This window comes from Eleutherodactylus coqui, chromosome 3, assembly GCF_035609145.1.
Source record: "Eleutherodactylus coqui strain aEleCoq1 chromosome 3, aEleCoq1.hap1, whole genome shotgun sequence".
NCBI classification, from domain to species: Eukaryota; Metazoa; Chordata; class Amphibia; order Anura; family Eleutherodactylidae; genus Eleutherodactylus; species Eleutherodactylus coqui.
In genome coordinates this window covers 192680790-192705195 of record NC_089839.1, presented here as the reverse complement: position 1 = coordinate 192705195, position 24406 = coordinate 192680790, and the positions used below count along the sequence as shown (strand labels likewise).

The 24406-nt window shown below is 42.2% G+C and overlaps 1 protein-coding gene across 5 annotated transcripts in view; it reads left to right on the top strand.

Annotated features, from left to right (window-relative positions):
• Window positions 1-24406, top strand: part of FOXP1 (forkhead box P1) — a 700722-nt gene that overhangs the window by 287506 nt on the left and 388810 nt on the right. For all 5 annotated transcript variants that reach the window (XM_066596693.1, XM_066596696.1, XM_066596697.1 and 2 more), the window contains one exon: window positions 11750-11820. The gene's annotated coding sequence lies outside the window, so the exon portion shown is untranslated. The remainder of the gene's footprint in view (window positions 1-11749; window positions 11821-24406) is intronic.

The window sequence follows — 24406 nt, the reverse complement described above, 5'->3', positions numbered from 1 at the left end:
GTACAGCAGGTCATCATGAAGGGGCCTGGGGCAAAGGTTGAGCAATTTTATGTTCTTTTTTTTTTTTGCACACCTAAGGACCCTTTTACATGGCCTGACTGTCTGCTGTTGTGAATGAGTTCCAATCGAAATAATGGCATATCAATTAGTGCTGGTTACAACATGCATTCCACAGCAGACCCCTGTTCACACAGAGCAGATATACTGCTGAGGAATAGGCATTTGTATCCTGGCATAAAAGATCAAATCAGCTGACATACAAGCATTTGCTCATTTGTTGGCCAATGGCCGGCATATTCAGACAGCCTGATGATTGAGCAGGCGAACATACGGGCAAACATTCATGCCAATCGGCAGCCTGAGCAAAAGGTGTTTGATTTTCTGACGCAGAAACATATAAACCAAGTCACATTCTAACTTTCCCCTGCGCAGTATTGTGTAGGAGAGCTAATGAAGCTGGTAAACAATTGGGCTGTTCTCTAGTCTGCTATATGTGTGTGCGCCTGTGGAATGTATATGTGTGGAATATGACCTCTCCACATTCCTCTTACATCAACCTTTCGGGTTAGAATAAAAAAAAAAGTTATTCAGGTTTTACAAACCTTGTTGTTTTGTATTCTTTCTTTGTAAAGATATGTAATCAATAGTGAAGGTTATTTTTGTTACACGCCGTCAACCCACCAATGTGTTTTTGTTTCCAGCCTACTCGTTGCACCTAGCTAGTACTGGGTTGGTTATTGTCAGGTCTTGCAGGCCATTCGAAGACATCATGGATCTTGCTAACAGAAAATATTCTCTATTGTATCAATCAACCACCAACAACTTCTACTCTTAATGGAAGCTGGATATTTCCATACGTATACGTTGGATCCACCCAACCTTTGATCTTTTGGAATCTTATGGACTCTCCTTGTCCACTGGATTTATAAATAAATGGGCTACCAGGGCAAGGGTATTATATTCTGCAGGTGCAATGTCTGGAGGCTTAGCTAGATCTCTGTATGATCCCATGCAGGTAAAAGGTTTTAGAGTGGGACACCCTTCGACACAGGCTCGACAAAATATAATTAGTTTTTGCCCAGAGGTTTAGGCCAGTTTACAAATTTGCAAGTTATTTATTACCCCAAGAGGTCTACAGAATAAAAGGGGTTGTTCCAAGTTATAAAGTTAAACCCTATTCACAGGATAGGGGATAACTTTACGATTGTGGGGTCTAACGGCTGAGGGGATTCGGTTGATCCCTGAGTCAATTACAGTATCAGTTAATCACCGAGACAGAGGGGTCCCAAATTAAGTCAAATAAGCCCTTTCACAGATGGGGACGAACCCTTACACCAGAATTTTATTAGGATAATTTAAAATAATGGGCTACATAAGACATATAGGACTAAGAGATATCAAATTACGGACAGATCCTCAGAGTGATGGAAAACAATTTATACCCTGCTCAGATGCCAAACACTAGAGTAGGGTCAGGCATGGGTTAAAGTCCCCCTCTAAGTCAGATGATCAAAGATAAATCCTATTGTAGAGCACATCAACCATTAGACCTGCTCAGTACCTTGAAAATAACCCCAAATAAGGGAATCCAAGTGCAAGCTCAAAAGTCAAGGATGTAGTGCATGATCACAAACACCAAATTCTAAATCATCAGGAACCTAATATTTTGTATGGTGCCATAATAGGCTGCACCCACATACCGATACAAAGATTTCTCCTAATAGAGACTGCGGGAAGATCTAACCGGTTCAAAATATGTAATGGCCCTGTACAAGAGCTAAAAGTATAATTATAAGATCGAGAAGTACTGTTAAGCCAAATAGGAACCAGGTTAAAAATTCTAGCTGTATGGCTGAGCTGCAGTACCATGCACAATCTGTGGACAAGTGTGGTGCTGTTTTTAGAAAAAGCAGCCATTTCTTTATAAACCTGTATAACCCACTAAGGATGCTACTGGATGTATACTCTTTGTTAGGTACTTGCACCTAATAACACTTTGGACAGTTTTTGGTCTTCAGAACCACAGCAGTTCATCGTGATGTAGATTCCACTAAGTGATAAAGTCTTTCTACAAAAATATCGGCCCCTGCAGACCGGAAGCTTCTTGTTGTTGTCGTACATTAGATAGTGGTACTGACATGTTCTGACCAGTTGACAGGAAGGGGTCATCAAATCATGCTGCTTGTGCCAAGTTCTGACCTCCCATCAGCATGGGGCAACAGAAATCTGGATTCATCTGACCAGGTAATGTTTTCACTCAGTGATGCAATTTTTGCTCTTTTTTGCCCACTGGAGTCTCACCTTTCTGCTTGTTTTAGACATGATGGCATTGGAACTGGTCATCTTAAAATTATAGCACCAGCATTGTATTCGGCTGCAATTTGCTTGACTGTATAGCACCTGTTTATCAGAACTATTCTTGACCTCCACCTCTCACCCCTTTCAGGGATGAGTTCTTTTCATTCTCTGGATTTTCCCTAGATCAAACTATTCTCTGTATGCTCTCCATGCCACAGCATGTAAAACCCATCACAAGGTTGGCAGTAAAATCCTGGCCCCGGCTAGTCTAGCACCGATGACCAGGCCTGGCTGAAAGTTAGACCCCATTTACACTGACAGACGATCGCTCAAAAGTCGCTCAAACGATAGTTTGAGTGACAGATTTGAGCGATCATCTTTGCATAGTGTAAAGTAGCTACTTAAGAGCTATTCAGGCGGAGCAGGAGACCACCAATATCGCTTATGTTTTCTGCATAAGCAACCAGCTGTATTGTTCTCCGCGATTACAGATCTCGTCCCGCTGTGAACTACCAGTGGGACGTGAGCTGAAAGAATCTTATCAGCACTGCCGACTGTGATAACAGCCTGCACGGCTGATAAGAGTTCATTGCTTAATTCAAGAAAACTAGAATTGAGCGAGGAATGACTCGTACACGAAAACTGCACGATGTCTGTGCATTTAGACACAACGATTATCACTCAAAAGACGGCTTAGAGCGAATTTTGAGCGAGAATTGTTGGGTCTAATTGGACCTTTACTCAGATCGCTGAATTCTCCCATCTAATGTGGATTCACACTGAAACTGATCTGCAGAAAGCTTGTTATGGGGTAACAGCTCTAATTTCCATGCAGGGTAGCTCCAATTATGCAAGGGCTGGGGTCTCTAATAAAGTGACCATTCAGTATACATTAATACAGATTACATTTAGGCTCTAACTTCATCTGTGCTAGGGATTCTAGAAGTTTCCCATTTACACGTTGGGTGCCCTTTAAGCAAAACTTCCGATATAAAGAACAATATAGCGATAATATATTTCAAACAAAATCCTTGTCTGTTTTATTCCTTGCTACCTGATGTGTTTAGGTTATGAAAAACAGAGCACAAATGTATAACTTAATTTAAAGTAGCCCATTTCAGCAGTTTTGTTTTTCAAATTAAAATTTAACATGGCCGAGTAGTGTTCGGTATCTGGTAGGCGATCAGATCTGCAATGCAAAATAGAAACCACAGGTTTGTCTGCTAAACATGCAGAAAATTGGAGAGGCACAATAGATAAACATAAATCAGTTTATGGGACATTTTCATAATAACATCGCTCTGCGAGTGGAAGTGGAAGAAAAAAGCGTATTATTCTGAATTTAACACAGTCTGCTAGTGTCAACTGATTCCGCACGTGAAATTGGATGTTTCACACGATCAGGTTGAGTGAGGCTGCTGTCTGGCTTTTCCTCTCATTGGAAATAGTCTGATATTGTTTGAGGGAATCTCTGCTTTTCCGAACCCGTAGACTTAAAGGCGCTGAACCAAGATTGACTTTCTTCCTCTATATTAGGCCTGTACAACTTGGCAGTATATAGGGACAAAAATTAAAAATTGGCAAACCTCTTCGGGCCGCAGATAGGTCTTTAGCGGCTCACTTTATAAGTAAAGGTAATCTTTATATACCCATACTTACAAAATGAGATGCTTAAAGCCTTTAACAATTAAACTATAGAATAGATAGATTAGAATATATATATATATATATATATATATATATATATATATATGTAATATTTATTATAGGTGCCATAATATATATCAGCTGTTATATACATCACTGCAATATGAAAGCTTAGCTGTCTAAGGGCGGTTTTGTTGTCCCACATCTGCGTTGGATGAGGTTCCATCGCAGGTCCAGCACATAGCATGCAGCAATTTTTCTTCTAGCCAAAATCTGGGCAGCTGAGTGGAAAGTGAACAGACCCCATTATAGTCAATGGCGGCTGTTCGACGATGTTCAGTTCCATTCTAAAACAGAGGTGTTCGGCCATAGGGATTTACGTTTCCTGTTCCCCAAACTGAGCAGGAAAGCGGAACCCCTGACGCCGGTGTGTAACCACCCTTAAGGCTGCTTTAGACACAACGATTTTTGCTCAAAGCCGTCTTTTGAGTGATAATCGTTGTGTGTAACTGCACTGACATCATGCAGTTTTCGTTCTCCTGTCGCTCATCGTTGTCTTTCAGCGTGCGGCGATCAGCCTTATCAGGGATTCACAGCAAGATACAGCTGATACTATTGTTTCAGCTGTATCCTGCTCCCTGAAGACAAGCTGGGTATGAGGAACAGAGTGGTCCAGCTGTGTTCTCCATACCCCAGAAAACAGCTGGATGCAGACAACAAGTGCTCCTGCTTGTCTTCTGCATCCTCTGCTCGGAGCGCTCGGCTGTATAACAGCTGGGCACTCCAAACGGGGAACAGCTGGATGCAGAAGATAAGCAGCCCCGCTTGTCTTCTGCATCTCCTGCTCGGAGCGCTCGACTATATAACAGCCGGGTGCTCCGAGCAGAGAACAGCTGGATACGGAAGACGAGGGCCCCCCACTTGTCTTCTGCATCCCCCGATCGGAGCGCAAAGTGATGGCTCAACATTTGAGCGATGACCTTGCGCTGAAGGCACACAGCGATTATCACTCAAAAGTCGCCAAAAGATTTTTTGAGTGATAATTGTTGTGTCTAAACCAGACTTTGCAAAGACTGTATGTTGCCGCTTTCTACTCCTGCACAGCCGCTATTGGAGCCTAAAGGACCTTCTTTGAATGACTGTCATGTGACGGGCCGCGCAGAGCAGCAAAAGAGGGAATAGCAGGAGTCAGCTGCATGTTCAATGCCATGTTCAAGTTACACAGCTGATGCCCACTATCCCCTCCCTCACTGCATGGCCGGTCACATGACTGTCATTCAGGGTAGGCCCTTTACCCAGTAAAGTTTTTTGCTAACATCACATGACTATGATGGTCATGTCACAGTCTGGAATGCTAGAAATCATCTGCCATGGCACTTGTGGCCTGCGGGCCATATGTTGCACAGGTCTGCTCTATATACAGGATAGACATAATAGAAGTCTCATTACTGCTCTTACTGCTGAGAAACCCACAGAACCTGAGCATAGGGCTCACTGTACTCATGCACAGCGATGTGGCGATTGAATGGGATGATGGTCGCATATGCATGGTGCCGTTCCATTCATGTTAAGGAGGCTGACTGAGATAAATGAGTGCTGGGCAATCTCCAACAATCCCATAGATGATGAATGGAGCAGTAACGTGTAGAGATGAGCGAACGTACTCGTAATGAGTACTTACGCACCCGAGTACCGCCATTTTCGAGTACTTCAGTACTCGCGCGTAAAGATTCGGGGGGCGCCGGGGGGCGCGGCGGTGCGGGGGGTAGCAGCGGGGAACAGGGGGGAGCCCTCTCTCTCTCCCTCTCCCCCCCACTCCCCGCCGCAACCCCCCGCGCCGCCACGGCGCCCCCCGAATTTTTTCGCCCAAGTACGGAAGTACTCGAAAATCGCGGTACTCGGGCGAAAAAGGGGCGGGGCCGAGCACGTTCGCTCATCTCTAGTAACGTGCGTGCGCAACCGCCGCTCTTCTAAATCTTTATACTGTGAAGAGTGCAATAAGCCCACAGTGAGCAGGAGGAAGGGACATAGGACCTCCATTTTTTGCAATAGGTGAGCGTCACAGCAGTGAGACCCCCAACGATCGGACTTTTATAATATTCTGTATATTGTGGATTTATGATAAAAGTCAATCTTGCTACAACCCCTTTAGAGAGGTTGTCTGGTTCAGAAAACCTAGTAATTAGAAAATAGTGCCCTATTCAGGACTCTTATCTATTTTCCAGAGCAATGAGTGGCTAAAAAGAGCATCTCACGCTCTGGATGACCCGAGACCTACATGTATTACACAAGCACCCCATTGATTTCAGTGGCAACTACGTAATATTTAATTTCTCCCGTGGAGGCACACTTGAACTTCATTTAAATGAGTACAAGTGGAGATCTTAAAAAACTATGAGCAATTGATATATTAAAGGGATAGTGTACTTTTATTTATCCTTTATGTTGTTTCTTGCATATGCTCACTTAGGTGTAAAGTTGTACAACTTCGTGATTGGAATTCTTCGTGTCTGGAATGGTAGCCATATTGTTTGCCCATATGTGTATTCGGCCACTCTCTTAAACGGCCAGTGTGCATAAACAAAATGTTCCCCTTGCAATCACTATGGATGCCTTGCTATATCAGGCATCCTTCCCCTGTGGAGGGTGCCTGAGTATTGAGGTCCTTTTGATTGCACTCAAGCTGCTTCTGCAAGTTTGTTCTGATTCTCCGGTTCTCGACATTTGGCTACTTCTGACTACGTTCCTGTCTCTGCTCGTGACCTCGGCTTGTTATACTGACCATGCTTCTGTCTACTGCCTGCCATGACCTCTGGCCTGCCTATCCATAATGAACCTTTTCTTTGTGACCTGACCTCTGGCTTGTTTCTTGTATCGACGTTGAGCTGCTTCTCCCAACCTGGACTATCTAATTGCTCTCCTGTTTATACACTCAGGTACTGCACCCAGGCCCATAGTAGGATCAGCTACCACAGTATTTGGACCACTTCCTGAGTAATGGCCTGGAGACCCTGCCACAAAGCCCACATCCTTATGGGTGTGGTTAAAGGGCGTCAGATGTCGCTTCAGGATTTCACCCGAACCAGTCTGTGGTTCAGTGGATCCACCTGTATGGGTGGATCATAAAAGCAAGTACTGAGACTTGGGAAACCCATGAGACCCCCAAAGTTTTGGATCTCCAACCAAAATTAGAATTTTTTCATTTTTGTCTCTTATGGTTTTGTCTACAAAGTTAGCAAATATTGAGTTACTTTGTATTAGTATTCTAGAATGTTCTTGAGCTTTATCCATATTATCATTATAATTTTTACCTTGTGTCTGTGACCTGTTTTTGAGGACACCATAAGTTTTGCAGGAAATAATTTCTGCAAGTTCCCATGATTTAACACCTACCAGTCCCTTCTTTGATGTTGGCCTTTTGAGCAATGAATATCTAAAAATAATGCTTCACCAAATGCTAAGTACGGTTAGTCTGGGAACTATTACACCATGTTTTGTGGTTATATTTTTATGTGAAATTCTGTAGGCAGTCACCACAAGAAACTGTCTGCAGAATGTTGGTTCCACATTGAATGAAATCAAGTCAAATTCTTCATAATTCAATATATATATATATATTACTGTGTGATGGAGGGTGTTAATAATTGGAGTATTTGCTGTATAGTGAAGCTATCAGGATGTCTCTGTCTATTTAGTTTTGTTTTATGTCTATACTTTACCTTGATGGTGAACTTATAGATTAAAGGTGTAATGACACATAATCACTAGAGTCTGCTGGTTTCCAGATCCTTTCCCTCAATTGTCTAATGTTTTCCATTTATAAGTCATTGCAACTTTAATTTTTAAGATGTGCAGTAGGAATTGATACAATGTGATTTTTTTTTTCCACTTGGAGATGAAGATCTTATATCTATTTTTAAGAAATACACCGATAAAAATGCTACGTTTTTCACTGCTAAGTTTTTATGGAGGGGACACAGAGAACATGCCCGGGGCCTCCGCCACTTTGAGGATGCCAAAGGGCCTTCATCGTTAACACTCCTTTGTTTCAATGGAGAGCAAGATACACATGCATGACCACCTTTCATGTATGTGTCTACTATAGAGAGTCAATTAAATAGGATGCGAGCCCCCATCAAACATTTAGCCCTGCCTCCTCAATCAGCCATAAAGGGGTTGTGCCAAGATAGAAAGTTCTGTAGGTAGGGGATAGTTTTTTGATTGGTCATGGCCTGACTACTGGGGCCTGCATCATTCCTGAGAATGATGGTCCAGTAGGCCACCATATTAATGGAGAGGAATCATTTACAATAGTGTGGATATTGGTAGAGATGCCCCAGTTTACCTTAGTGTAACCTCGTTGGGTTGTCTAAGAATTCAACAAAATGGCTGCTGTCCATGCATACTGTTAAAAATGAGTGAATGCATCTTACTAGTGTGGAGAAGAGAAGGGACCGCAGACCTGTAGGTGGGGACGGACCATATTTCCACCCTCTTCGTTCCTGTTAGGCTGAATCGTAAGCCTAACAAGAACAAACAGTGTGGCATTATGCTCTGCCCCATGGCTACACCCAGTGTGGTATTAGTCGCCACCTCATGGCCTTGCCCCATCGTTCTAGAGATGCTTTCACCCATCCTACTATGGGTTTCTCACAGGCTGCATGGACATTTTCTTAAATTCCTGGATAACCTCTTTAATTTGGCCCTTGATTGTGAGTTGGAGCATGGAGTAGAGATTCCCCCTTTAGTGTTCTGTCGGCAGGGGTGCTGTTTCTCCTTGCGAAGAGCACCAAGGAAGCATAAAGTAAGGCTATGAAATGCTTCTCTGGAAAATTTGGTATGCAAATGAAAGATAGTATAATTCCTCTGCAGCAGTACCTATAGGATGGTAGCATCCTGTGTCATGCTTCGCCCCCTTAGGCACTGTGCGTGATATAACACAGTTTGCTAGTTCTACCTGCAGTGCTTTTTTAAAGGAGTTTTTAAGATTGATTTTTTTATTCTATCCATAGAATAGGTGATAAACGTCTGATCGGTAGGGGTCTCACCATTCAGACTCCACCTATCCTGAGAATAAGAATCCTGCAATCCCCTCTCCTCCTGACTGCGGGCTCACTGCACCCCCGCAGTGAGGAGGAGCTTGTATGGAGCAGAGGTTACACATACATGGTGCTGCTTCATTCATCTTCAATGGGACTGCCGGAGATAGTCAAGCACTTATATTTTGACTATTTCCATGAACCCCATTCAAGTGAATGGAGTCGTGCTGCCCATTCTCGGCCACCACTTCTTTCTATGGTTATGAGTGAAGATTATCACTGTGGGGAGTGCAATGAGTCTGCATTGATGAGAAGAGGGAACACTGGGCCAGCCTTCTCAATATTGGTGGGGGACTCACACTTTTATCATGTATCCTATGGATAGGTCTTAATGTCCTCCCATGAACCCTCTATGTCCATACATGCAGCTGTGACTAGAACAGCAACTTAGATATGTTCATTATATAGAATATTTGCCTTCTTACCTTCTCTCCCTAACACATTTCTAAAATTTAAGGAGATCCTGGTGTGATTTGCATTATGAATTGTTAGAAAAAAAAAATCAGTGATTATAATAAAAACAAGATAATTGCTTAATGATGTTGTTATATTTATGATCAGTACTTAACCAAAGCTCAATTACAATTCATTAAGTGGATTTCTATATTGTTACAAATTGTTATCTATTGTTGCAAATAATTATCAAACAATTATCTTCTTGATTTCCAGTTCAGCTTTTCTGTTAAAACACGATACATAATTAATTGTAGAGTCTAAATTTATTCTACATTCAGATCTCCTTGGTGACATCTGATACTCGTATATTTGCTAGGATTCTTATTCTGGGGCTATCCAAGTCTCCTCTGATCAAGGGTAGGCCAAAAATGACCTGGTCCCTGGCTGGTATTTTTGATGGCTGCTGATTGTGACAAGCTGTACCTCCTCCCACCTCACTCTGATCACTGCTAATGATAGCCTCTGCCTTCCCGTTAGCTGTGTGGCTGGCACTGCATTCTGTTAAAAAAATAGTGGGCACACCCAGCTTTACTATCTCCAGCCCATCTCAATCCTTCCTGGACTATTTTAGCTACCCTCCCCTACTGGAAGTCGCCTGAGCAATAAGGTTCCAAGTGTTTTAGGCAAAGATGTTCTGTATCCTGTTCGCCTGCTAGTTTTGATACTCAGTCACTATATCCAGCTTTCCTGAACTCTTCTTGTCGTGACCTCAGCCTGTTTTCTGACTAAGTTTTGCCTGATTGCTGCCTGTTCTGATCTCCTGCCTGTTTACCGTATTGCACGATCTCCGCTTGTACTTGACTCCATCCTAGCTTGATCCCTTGGTTCCACGCTTCTGGACCTTTTGACCCACCCTAGCCAGGCATCACTCTCCTGAGACTGCTCCAGAGTTAATGTCCAGGAGTTTCTCTTCAGTAAAGACCAGATCCCTCTATAAAGGGGATTAAAGGGTGAAGATCCAGGACCTTTTGGAGCTGCCTCAGGAGTGGCCTTAAAGGAGTTGTCCGGTTATAAAATATTTTTTACCTATAGATGAACATGTTTAAAAATAACAAACCCAGCATTATTTACCTGTCCATATCTGTGGCGATTCAGCGCTGCAGCCCCACGGTCTTTGTTTAAGAAAGACAACAACCTGACCGTTGAAACCAATCAGATGCCGCAGTAGTCGGATGCCATTCTCCTGGCATATCCGCTCTGATGCTGTGAGCAGATATGCCAAGAGAAAGGTATTTAACCGCTGCAGCCTCTGATTGGCTACAATTGTCAGGGGGGTTGCTGTTCACAAACAAAGACTGGATGGACCGCAGGGCTGTAGCGCTGTGTCCCAAGGCTTCAGCGCTGCAGCCCAGCCAGTCTTTGGTTGGTTCTGGGTTTGTTATATTTAAATGTGCAGCTATAGGTGGAGAAATCATTTTGTAACCAGAAAACTCCTTTTAATATTAAATATTAACGCAGCCTTTGAGAGTAGTTCAATATATAAATGTGACCCTCTGATAAGAAAAGTTTGTGCACCCCTGGTAAAGTATTTGTCAAGGTTGGAGCTTCGACAGAAGTTAGTTGACTTATAGTTGGAAACAAGCTTGGTCGAAGAATGAGGAGGATGGCCTGGCAAGCTCACCTTTTAGGACATGGTTAAAGGACTGAGGATCTTGAGGGTTGAAACTGCAGTGTTATTTTTGTAATTTTTGTAGTTCATAGTGTTACATTAGGGAATTTAGTCATAACTAAAATATTCCTGGATACAGGCTTTAACAAAACGATGACCTCCAAGTATTGTCCTTTTTATTTTTTTGATAGGCCAAGGCCATAGATTCACCCACAGTTGTTTGTGCTTCTGCATTTTCCATTACGCCTAGCACTGTGCACGATGGGAATCCAAGTTCCTCTACCACTGAATGGACATATTAGTAACCAAAGTAATTTCACAGCATTTTTTAATTCTGAATACAAAGCCGTCTCCTCCGCCCTCTTTTCCCGAAAGCCTGTGTTGTTCTTGTGAATTGAAGAGACTAGTGCTGGCTGGTACTGATAAGCAACTGTCCTGTGACATATTGTTTTTATGAACTCTGTGGATGTCATTCACCATTATGCACAATCCGATTCATTTGTGTATGTTTTCATTGTTTTATTTACTTATATTTTCTCATGCCCAATATGATGCCAATGAAAATACTGCCGACGTGCTCGCTTGCACCCTCCAGTTATTTATGCTCAATTGATGTTTTGTTTTTTCCTTTTGTCTTCAGGGTAAAGAGGTTGACCTTTTTTGGTTGGTTGTGAGTGAAGATTGCTTTGCAGAACCAGCTACTTATATAAGGTAAACACTTTTATTGTTACATGTTTTGGTTTAGGTTTATTTTTGGGGTTAGGTTTAACTGTTTTTGCATATGATTGTTGCAGATGTTTTTTTAATGTGGACTGCTGGCATCAAACATTTCTCTTCAGATTTTCAAAAAGTTCAACCTTCCCCCTCAAAGATTGTTATGATTTTGACTCAGACCTACACAATGGATGCCTTTTAACAAAGCCTAGGAAGATGTGGGAGCTCCTTTTAGAAGAAAACATAAGTCGGAGAGGAACCTCAACTGAGGCCTTACCTCGCACCAGCATTTTGCTGGACTTCACAAATACAATGATAGATGGATCCAGTGGTCAAGACGCTGATGTAGAAGGGCTAAGAGAAGGCGTCCACTCCTGGTAACCTTGGCCATGCATTTTAAAAATTTCCTGACTGCAGGCCACAGGGTTGGGCCGTCTTAGGGAAGAAAAGAGTCCGCTTCCATGCCACATTATGCCAGAGAACCAAACTTTAATCAGAACACAATTTGTGCCTTTCACTTCAGGTTGTGGCTCATGCAGGTCACTCTTGAGGGTTTTGGATGACACAAAGCATGGCCTTTCTCTACTTCCTCCTTCAACTCTGGTTAGCACATCGGTCTTACACGTAGCCCGCAACAGCAGTGTTACTCATTGCTATCAATGCTGGGGTCTCGAGCTAGCTCCAACACATCCACTTACTACTCTGACCTCTCCCACACTGTACCACACTAAGATGGGGCCACTGCTTCTGCTTCTGCCGAGCCATCTCTACTCACTTGCCGTTTTAAAGCAGCATACTTATAATATATTAATAATAGCAATAAATGGAACCAGGGTATTACCCTTCTACACCTGGGCACATCTGAATACAACCACCATGTCACTGTAGTTCTGCCCAGAAGCAACCATTAGCACATAATCTTCCTTAAAGGGGCCATTCCAGGGTTCGGTCCATGGGTTCTGTGTAAATCCCTAAACCGGCATTAGACTATGCTGTTCTATCCGGCAATAATAATAGAAACAAACAGAAACCTTATCAAATGGAGACTTATGATTGTGTTTGAGATTTTGTTCGAATCCTGTTTTCATTCCATTGAAATCAATGGATTTTCAGTGCCCAAGCTGCAGAAGCACCCTGTAGTGATCGGAAATTACCATGTAACATTATCTAATCACATTCTTATTACAGTTACTGCTGGTAAAATGACGTGGTCTTGTCTACTAAAACATATGGAGATGCCCTTAAAGGGGTTATGGAAGATAACAAAAAAACATGTCTGCTGTCTCCCAAAAACAACACCACACCTTTCAATGGGTTGTCTCTGGTATTGCATCTTAAAAGGGTGACTGCATGTTTTTTCAAGTTTTCAACTATTCACTGGATGGATGAAAACTTATAGATTAGTGGAGGGTCAACCACTGGGACCCACACCAATCCCGAGAATAGGGGAACCTGTTTCCCATTCCTCCTCACTTTAGGTGGTTTCTCCCAGCCTCAGTAAGGTCATTGAATGGAGTGCAGGTCACTCTTTGTTCATTTCAATGGGGCTGACCGAACTAGTCGAGAGCTTTGTAATTGGCTATCTCTGGAAGTCCCACTGAAAACGAATGGAGCGGCTCTACGCAATCATACTCCGTTCAATCTTCTCCTCACTATGGGGGCTGCAGTGAGGGGGACAGGGGAAGCAGGACCTCCATTCTCATAATCATGGCAGTCCCAGTGGTTGGACCCCCACTGATCTATCAGTTTTTACCCATACAGTAGATGGATGAAAACTAAAAACAACAAGCAGTAACCAGAATACCCTTTTAAAGCAACCCTCCAGTGTGAGTGTAGGATGGATTATACAGAGTCGAGTCACATGATTATGACCACCAGCTAATATCCAGAGTAATCACTGTGTGCTGCAAGTACAGCAGCTAGACGGGTTGGGAGTGACTCAGTAAGGTGCTTGTAGGTGGCCTCAGGTATCTGGAGCCATGTTGACTGCGGAGCATCCCACAGTTGCTGGATGGTGCATGGGGGCGGATCCATAGAGTGAACATGACGGTCAAGGTAGTCTCACAGATTCTCAATTGTGTTCAAGCCTGGGGAATTAGGGGCAAGAGAAGTACTTAGAAGTCTTGGTCATGCTTTTACAACCACTGTCGAACATTTCTAGGCCTGTGACATGTTACATTATCTTCCTGGTAGATCTCATCTGCCCCAGGGTAGACAAGCAGCATGTATAGGTATACGTAATCTGCAAGGATGGAATTATAACCAAATCGGTTCAGTGTGCCTGCTGCATGGATGAACAGGCCCAGAGAATGCCACAAAAAAAAAATCCCCTGACCATTACACTGCCACCACCAGCTTGTTATCTTCCAGCAATGGTAGCAGAGTTTTTGTTCTTTGAGGTTTCGCACATGACATGCCAACATCCATCCGTTCGATGAAACAGAAAATGTGACTCATTGAGGTTGCCTACTTTGGCCATCCTCCTCCTGACTTTCTGCTATGGATGACAACAAGGGTAGAACTCCAACATTATTTAATTTGGAGAGGTTACTCCTCTTCTTGCAAGATAAAGCATTGAACATTTTTACCTTCATTCAGTACTTGCTTCTATGTATGAGTAGGTATGTAGTAGTGTTAAAAGTATTAGTGTTAAAAACATATTCATTGAGTAATTAACAATGCTGGCGTGCCATGAGATTGAAGTTCACAAAGAAAGTAGTGCATAGCTGTACTGTTGTACTGGAGTGTCACCCGCCTGATGTTCATCTCCAGGCTTCATAATCACCCTTTTCAAAAATTAATAGTTCTTTAAACACCATAGCAACCGTGATGTCAGCGTCGCCAGTCACAGCAGTGCCGTGTGATGTCAGTACTCATTACTGCTCTTCCTGACCTTGTAAGAACATAACATGGTTAATTGAATCTAAATGGGATATCGTCTCCATAGTGTCACTTTTTAACGCTTTGTGCTATAGTTGCTTTTCTGCTATCTATCTATCTATCTATCTATCTATCTATCTATCTATCTATCTATCTATCTATCTATCTATCTATCTATTTTGTATAATTATTGGTTTTAATATTTACTATAAAGGGATTTCCGGGGTCAAAATATTGATGTATTTTTCTTAAAGGGCATTCCGCAATTATTGCCCGTAATTTCGAGTTTTCACTCATCCACTGGACGGATGAAAACTTATAGATCAGTGGAGGTCCGACTGTTAGAACCCCCATTAATCCCAATAATAGGGGGTCCCATTTCTCCGTCCTCCTCATTTCCTGGTTTCTTTTCCAAGCAGCAATGTACGAAGGGCAGGTTGCACTAGCTCACTGCTGCTCCGTTCAATCTCAATGGAACTGCTGGAGATAGCCAAGCGCTGTAGACAGCTAACTCCGGCAGACCCATTGATGTCGAATGGAGCTTGCACAACTAGCCCTCTATTCATTGCCTTGGAAAAAGAAACTAGGAAGAGAGGAGGATGGGGGAACAGGACTCTCCATTCTGGAGATCAGTGAGGGTTCCAACGGTTGGACCCCCACCAGTCCAGTAAACATAAAGCCTGTCACGTCTCGATCAGCACCTGGTTAATTATTTGCCATCACACCTAGTTTCTGTAGGTTCTATCCAGACTAGCCAGGGTTAACAGCTCCTGTGTTTTCTAGTCTAGGTTACTTAGTCCTGCTAGTGTCTGAGAGGTGTGGCTGGTGATTGACATTTCTGTTAGCCAATCGGCTTCTTCCTCCTCCCTATAAGATCCAGCTCTTGCTGCCTGGGAGTTGCCGATTAATTTTCAGTGATCCCTGAGCAGTCAGCCTGCTCAGAGCTGCTTGGTGTCTGGCTCTGGTACTTTGGTTTGTTCCCTGTTTGTGTCTGTTGTTTGTCTGTACTTGTTCTGTTTATTTCAGTGTACTGAACCCTGTGTGTTCATAGCTCCCTGGTAGGGATTTGTAGTGGCCCAGGTACGAGTGTGGGTCCGCACCTGTCGGAAGCGATCGGCCCACTGATTGGGCAGGGCTCCCTCACGGGGTAGGGGTTTGCAGGGAAAGGATTTCCTTTAGTTTATTCTGCATTTACGTTGCATGGCTGAGATATACAGGCCTTTACCCTCCTGAAGAGGTGCTCTTTGTCTCTTCTGCACCTAGCCACCTGTACCAGCGCTTTCCGCATCCGTCTTGGCTGCCTTTCATACCCTGTTCGTGTTGGCAGTCCAGGACGAACGTGACAAAGCCCTTCACAGAAATAGACCACCCTTAAAAAAAATTCATGCAGACAATTTTTTTAAAAGATGAGGGCTATAGAAAATACACACAATTCTAGGCTGTCCCTATGGAACATAGAGGAGTATAAAGTGAAAGGAACAAGCCTGAGTTTATCTCACTCTCACCTCTTAACCACTAAGGGAATAACAAGTATAGTACAGACACAAATAACAGCTGTTAAATTCTGTGGAATGCCTCTATATTATATCAAGGGAGTGCAACAGACACCTGATACGGAGGTCAGATGCCCAGTCAGAGTAGGCAGACCACAAAATGAATACCCAAATTATTGGGGGTAAGTCAGCTCATAGAGAACATCTACATCGCAATTAGATAAACGTTGGACTAATGTGTATCCGAAGTCAAAAAATGGATAGGATAGGAAGAATGTTTCAATTGATATTGAGGTGCTTGTTCGAAGGGACGCACAGTCCACTACCAAGCACAAACCGCACATATATAATTGCGGTCTGATTTGCATAGTAGAGTCAATCTCACAATGAAAAAACTCCTAGATAGACTCAATAAAATTCTACTTCTGAAACGCGTTTCCTTGGAAAACCCAATTCATCAGGAACCAAATACTAAGATGGCTATCAGAATAAATTGCGCATTTAGGGTCCCAAGTCAGAAAAGATACTATAACCAAAATAGGACCCTGTTTGTCTATGACCAATACCGCAACCTCAAAGATGGGTGCAAGTAAGTAGTCAAGACCTGGAAACTATGTCCAGCAGAAAAAACGGGGCTTGTATGTAAGCCCAGTAAAACGTAGGTCGCAACTAAGTTGGGTAAAGATTAATGGAACTGAAAGTCCAAAATTGATAACCAAAAGGTCCTAAATTGGAACTACAGACAATCCCCCAACCAGTGAAAATAATAAAACAGCAGACCCGTCAGACTTGGGACTCTAAGTGCACAATTAGAGGATCATGGATAACTCAATTGAACTGAATTTCGGATGCAGTTGCCCTTTTTCATTCTTTTTGTACACCCTCTATACAAACGTTAATGGCCTTCAAATTCATTTCTTAATGTCCAGTCATGTTTTATAGCTGATCTTTGATCAACTATTTGTAATGTAGATGCGTCCTAATCCTGTCATCCACCAGATGGACTAAGGTGACCGGACTGTCACAGCTTTTATTTTTTGATGACCACGTCGTTATAATCTGGTGATGTCAAGTAAAAATTTTATGATAAAATTTGCTCTTTTAGGAGAATTAATCTATACGTTTTTTGGCCGTCCATGCCGAAGCTGTTAAATGTCTGAAAGGTTGAAATATGCATTCTTAAAAAAAGAAAAAACATGGAGGACTAAGAAGTAATATATTGATTAAAACATTCCGAGTTAATTAAAAAAGAGGAAAAAATGGTTTGCATAAATGAATGTGGTCATTTCAGATGACTTTATGGGAAGAGCTTGTCACAGGCTAAACCGCAGTTAGAAAATATCATCTGTGGATTGGGGGGGAGATTCTGTACCGTGTAACGACTGCATTAGTGGGGAAATTCTATTACGAGTGATTGCCCGTCCCAAAGTAATGCAGCTGCGTCGGATTAGTATTGAAGAAGAGTCTGCTTTAAATCGATAGTGGTAAATCCATCCATGTCTCAAATGGCTGTTGGGATGGATCGCTTTTGTTTTTATGGTTTCTGTATCTGAATTGTTATATAGCGCTAACGTATTCTGCAGCTTTGTGCTGAGAATGCACTCATGGTGGTCCTCATCTCTAATGGGGTTCACAATCTTAAGGTTATAGTCACACCTAATGGTAGTAATATGGCGAAAAACACAAATCATTACTCTAACCTGACCCGCTCTTCATAGGACTGGTGGAAGATCCCATGACTGACAGATGGGAAGTCTTGTTACAAGGATAACTGACACACTCTTTGAGTCACGAGAGGCTCGGGATAGTGTGGATCAGAAGCTTTAGTCAAAATAAAGTGGGACTATATACTTGTATATTGACCAATAAATGGATGCACAACCACTCCCAGAATGAGGAGGACAGCAGATCACCCCAGGTCCCGCTCTTGGTACCCCAGAAATTAGCTGATTTTGCCAAGAGAAGTTGTGGCCAGCCACACATGCAGGAAAAATGTAGTATTACAGGATGGCCATTCACATGTCAGAAGATCCACCAGGATGGGAGCCACTTTAATTGAGCAGTTCTCTATTCTGGGACATAGTGGGGACTCATAAGCAGGGGACCCTGCTCTGTGACATTCATATGCCCTAGCTGTCATTGCTAAGACCCCTACCTATCCCAAGAATGGGATCCCATTTCCTCTCTTCTCGTCAGTGCAGGCTCACTGCAGGTAACAGCAGTACGGTAGCATTGAGATTGAATGGAGCGGTGGTTACACATGCACATCATTCATTTCAATGGGGTAATGAAAATATCAGAGTATGAAGCTTGGCTGTCTCCAGTAGTCCCATTGAAGATGAATGGGGCAGCAGCGTGTATGTGTGACCACCGTTCCATCCATCTCCTCCCATGGATAGGTGATAACAGTCTATTTTGGTACAACCCCTTTACCTAAAAGGAGCATTTCTCTGTAATTTGGCGGGGTGTAGTAAGAAAGGACACACTTCTGGCCTCCATCAGGTGAATGAGGGTCTACGTAAATATTAATACCCATACTTTTCCCAACATATACCTTAGGCTAAGCACACAGAGCCTAATAAGAGTCACGTTTTATATTCTTCCGTCCAATAATCCAGAACATTTTAATAACTTGGCGCCGAATATCATTCATACCAGATTAAAGGAAATTGACCGCGTTCTTGTCAATATATTGATTGTTAATTCGCTTCGTTCCTAATACTTTTATGATACAGTCATTTAAAACATTACGGATTTCAGAACCTCAATTTCAACGCTAGTGGGAAATGCATTATCCTTAGAGACGCTCTGTTTCCTTTTTGTTTCTTATGAATAAACAAGCAATCTTCTCCCTGTCTACTTGCATTGGGCATACGCGTAGAATCCGCCGCGTTTAACGGCTGCGCCGGTGCACAAATCGCCGGGTGCTCTTGTTCTAGCAGAATAGCATTGCTACAGATCAGTATTAACAATGCAAACACCCTAAATCACTAATAGAAGCTCGCTAAGCTTTTAATTCCGCAGAATTTATTGCTTGCTGTATTTCCATGAATTTATAACGCTTTGATTCTTAAGAGCCCCATTTAATCAGTTTTGCCTGGCACGGAACATAATAAACAACTTTTCGGTGTTAAAGTGCCACATGAGAGAGGTTGCTAACAAGGAAGTTAAGTGTTTCTGCCACTAGCAGTTTTTCACTGTATTTTTCATGAGCTGTTACTTGCAGTAATGTACTTTGCAGGCTTCCGAATGCCGCTTAAACATTGTGATAAGCTGCATCGCCCTCGGGCTCTCTTACAGGTATCACCGAGAAGCGGCTCCCTCTGCTTCTTCCTCGACATGGAGATTGCTATTGTAGTAATACCGTGAATCCTCTCACTGTTATGGATCAGTAGTGCTTAAAGGGAAATCTCGCTTATTTATGCATCTCTTAAAGGGAATGGCAAATGACCTCTTGTGTAAATAGAGTTTTTATGTTAAACATAGTTTTTAAGAATTTGGGGTTTCTTTGTGGATCTATACTTAAAAAAAAATCTTAATATCCTGCAGTTCTCACAATGACCACTAAGCCTGTTCATAGTCTGACACTTCCTCTTCTGTAGAGAAAACTTTTCAGCAGTCGTCTCGTTATCAATACAGGATTATAAGGAAAGGGGAAACCTATATATAGATAACACAGGATCTATCATTCAGAATAGGTGATAGTCACAGCTTACCTCCTCCTGCTACTTGCACAGGTCACAGATCATACCCACAATACCCTTTTTTTATAGACATCAATGGGTCTATTGTGTCTATGGCCTACGTGGCTGCTGTAAAGCATATCTTTAAATGCTGTTAAGAGCAGCTCAGTCAAGATGGCCGCCTCCAAATCCATGCAGATACAACAGAATTAAAAAAAAGTACAATCAGAAAAAATAAATATATGACAAATTCCCTATAAAGCCACTTTGCCACTTTCACACGAGCGTATTATAAGCACATTTATATGGACAAGTGTCTTGGCCTGACCAAGGGTCTACTAACCCCGAACTCAGAGCATCATAGATCCCTTCAAGTTACACCTCTATGTGGTTCTCTATCTGTAGTCAGAAGCAGTGTCATGTCTCCTTAAGGAGAGCACCCAAAAAATGTTTAGGGACACCTAGGTGTGTGTGGATATGGGGATGGTATAGTCTTATCCCAAGGAGAACACCCACTAGGGGTGTGGGGACACCTAAAAGCTAAGTAAGGAGACTTATAAGCCTTATATAGACACAACTAAGCTCTGTTCTTCCTGAAATTATAGAGATATTAGTACCATGCAGATTACTATGGCTGACTGGTAGTAGATTGCAGCAAGACCCTCCCCACTCTGGCTATCTACTGTTACAGGGGTCATCCAAACTTTTACTATCCATGACCTTTCATCAGGATAGGTCACCATTAGTTGTTTGGGATCCATGCCAGTCAATTGATCTCTAGGTGCAAAATCCTTACCACAGATCCACAGAAATTCCACCTCTTCTGATCATGGCCTTATCGTTCCTTACTGTGTCTTCCTCAGATAGATGGATCCCTGACTGACCCGAGTTGTCATTTTCTTGTGACTTCAGGTCATGAAGCTATTTGGATATAGTCCCCATCAATCAACATGCCATTTTCTTCATTTCTTCATTAGTGTACACAGAAGTTCATGTTGAGCCAGCTTGTTCCTATTACATCATAATTTTCTGCTTTGGTTAGCGGTGCACTTAAGTTTTGGGTTGCACCAAAGTATGTTAGTATAACTTACAAGGGCGAGCATCCAATTAGCTTTGGGAAACGTTGGCACGAGGCAATACTTCCGTATATTACTTTATGTCCCAGTGACTCCCATGCTGGTAATTCAGCCATTGGTTCATTATACTAGGCATGGTTGGTTAATGTTCAAACCAGTGTTGATTAATCCCATAAATTAACATGTGCCTTAAGAATCCTGTCTCCAGGGTTAAATGGTTTTAATGGTGCTGTCTGATCCATTAGAAATACTCTATAGAGGACGCCCTCTGACTCAGTATCCTCATCTATTAGTCAGACCATAGAACTCCTAGAAAGAACATCTCTCCATCTGGTGGACCTGGCATGTCCTCGCCTTGATTTCAATGAGAATTATGTAATATTTTATTTGAACTGGGGTGGCGCTGCAGGGAATTTAACATTTTATTGCTGAAGCGCACAACTGCAGGACACCCTGTTATCAATCTTTTAGAAGAACCTTCTAACAAAACGGGATTGTCCAAGTGGACACCCCTTTAAACTAATTTGTAGTTTTGTCAGTCTAGATCTAGTAAGCGCTATATCTGTAGGGTGTTTTTTCACCATTGCCTAATTCCTCACACTGACACCTTGCAGATTTAATTTAAAGGATTAAAGCTATACAAAATGTGTCCTAGGACCAGAGGAAGGGAAGCAGAAATATTATGTGCCACTTTCCCTTTGTGCCATTGGGGAACATTTTTGATCTTCCACATGGCCGCACCACTTCTCCGACTACCTGATGCACACTGTGTTTTGAATGCATAGGTAGTCTAAGACACTTTATGCTGCTGTGATTGGCCAGCCCTGCTCATGTGAGCATTGCTGGCTAGTCAGAGCAGCATGAAGTGCTTCAGTCTACTGATGTACAGTGTGCATTGGGGAATGACGGGAATGGTGCAGCCATCTTAAAGCAAGTCCTTGGAAAGAAGGAGACCTGGGCACCAGTGACATAAAGGGAGAGGAGGGGGGAATATTACTTGTCCCTCTGATCCCGGGACAAATTTTATCCCTGAGAACAGAGGGTCATTTAAACTAAAACGCTTCATAAAGGGCACCAAAATATCAAAACGATGCTCAAAATGATCCCCTTTCCCCAAAGTACGCCTTATTAGGAAAGATATAAAACTGAAGATGGCCATGTCACTACTGCTATTGTTCTGTGGGTCGTCTTCTTACAAATTGCTAAAGAGCCAATGAAGAATTAGCTGATCAACCAATACTACCATGTTCTAATGTTGGGGTCTTTTTGTGCTCTTTATCCTATGCAGTCACCACCCGGAAAATAAAGCAGTATCAATCCACCAAATGGAAAACATGAGAAAAGTTTTTGCTAACTTAGCCCAAAACCCTGTAGTCGTGTTTTCAGTTTTATTACTAAACGATGCTTCAAACAAAATGGGATTCAAACAAATGGAGGATCCTTTTAAATAGTTTTTAGCTTTGCTAGTCTCAATATTCTAAGATTTAACCTTTTCCAATCCAATTTGTATCCTGGTTTTCCTAGGGGGCTTACTCTTTTTCTGCCATTATAAAACGGCGCTATCTGCTGGCTAAAGCCAGTACTGCATGAGGTGACACGTTGGATAGGCTCTGACATCAGAGAGGCTGGAAATATACAGTAAGAGAACCCCGACAGACGTCTTCCAACATCGGAGCTGTACAGCCTTAAATCACAATGTCTTTAGACGTCAGACAGTGGATTGGAAAGGGTTAAAGGGGTTGTCTGGACTTTTTCTCTTGATGACCTATCTTCAGGATAGATCATCAGTAGTTGATTGGCACGACTCTGCTGCTGGGGATCCCTGTAGAACAGCTGATTCCCGCAACTACTTTCAGTATAGGCAGTGCTGGAAGCAGACAGTACTGTTTGTATGCAGTGGCCCAGTTTGGTACTGCAGGCACAGCTCTCTTTGAATTCAATTTTCTGTTTCTAGCACTGTCCATACTGACAGCTGGCGTCTAACATTTTTTTAACATCTATGTCCCTGGGATGTCATATAGGACTTTTGGGAGGCACTTGCACTGTCTTTTTTTTTTTTTTTAATTCATAGTACTCCACTGTAACTGGAACATCCATGAGAGCCGCATCTATAGGAGCCCAGTTACAGGTAAAAACATCCCTAAAATGTGAGAGCTGGTCTGGGATCTGCCAAGACCCTGCAGCTCTGACATGTCAGGGATTGCTGGCGATCATGTGATCACTGGGTCACATGAAGGAAATGTCAGTTCAAGACCTCTTCTGTCTTCTCCTTCAGGTCCTTGGTTGTCTGTGCTAGATGGCAGAAACAGGAACTTTAATTCTGCGCCGTACTTTTACTTTAGTGTGTGATTAAAGCCCCATATTTTGACGGCACTTGGTCTTATTTGGTTAATTTGAGGGTGATTTATTGTTTTCTTTGCCTCCTTTATCATCTGCTAAATAATGGAATATGAATCCACCAGATGGAAGACGTGAGCGATTTTTTTTTTTTTTGCTAATTTAGCCCAAAACCTAGCATTCTCCCCAATTCAAAACAAGAACTACAATTCTTTCTTTTGCCTTCTTTTCCTAAAAAGAGAAAAAAAAAATCCTAATTCCGCTCAAGTAAAATTACCCAGCCCCTAGAAGCAGAAAATGTCATTTGTTTCTGAAAACCGCATCAGCTTTATATAATTGCCTTTTTAGTTATCCCTGGTGACCCATGAAATCTTTTGAAATGAATGCAATTTATTTACATGTTGCAGATTGGTGCTGTATCTAATGAATGTGTTTTTTTGGCAGTAACACAGAATAAAGGTTGGTGTCACATTAAAATAAATGACATTGTGCTGTTGTTTCTGTCTTTTTGCAAATGAATTTGCATTTTATGTATATTTAATACTCGGCTGCCTACAAGGTTTTAGTTCCAGCGCTGCTAACATTACATATCTCGACTTTGTACAAATGTTTTTTTATGACGATTATTTATTTATTTGTGGCTCGTTACTTACTCGGCCTCCTTTCAGGGATTGATGTGTGTAAATTCTGAAGATTCCGTCGTGATCACCCAAATTAGCATTCAAATTTTAATCTAGATATATAAAATTTATGAATCTTTTTAAATATTAACATATATATCCACGGGGCGACGTTGTGAGTGTGGGCGATGCATACCTTTGTGTGAATCAGAATTCCACATAATATTTGAGGTTCCACAATAGAAAAGAAATATTTATGTGTTAAGCAGAACAAATTAGTGAGATTCTTCTGTTTCTGATATGTTTTTGTTGCATGCGGCCGAATAAAACCCACCATCAAACATTCTCATTTTTTGTGATTCTCCTTAGCTCACCTATGCTGTTGTTCTATAGCAAGTGTTTGGGACCCACCACCCTTACTCACCCTTCATACACATTGTCATTTAGTAGCACTGGAAGAGTGAAGTGAATGGGGTCGTTCTAGTTATAGATTC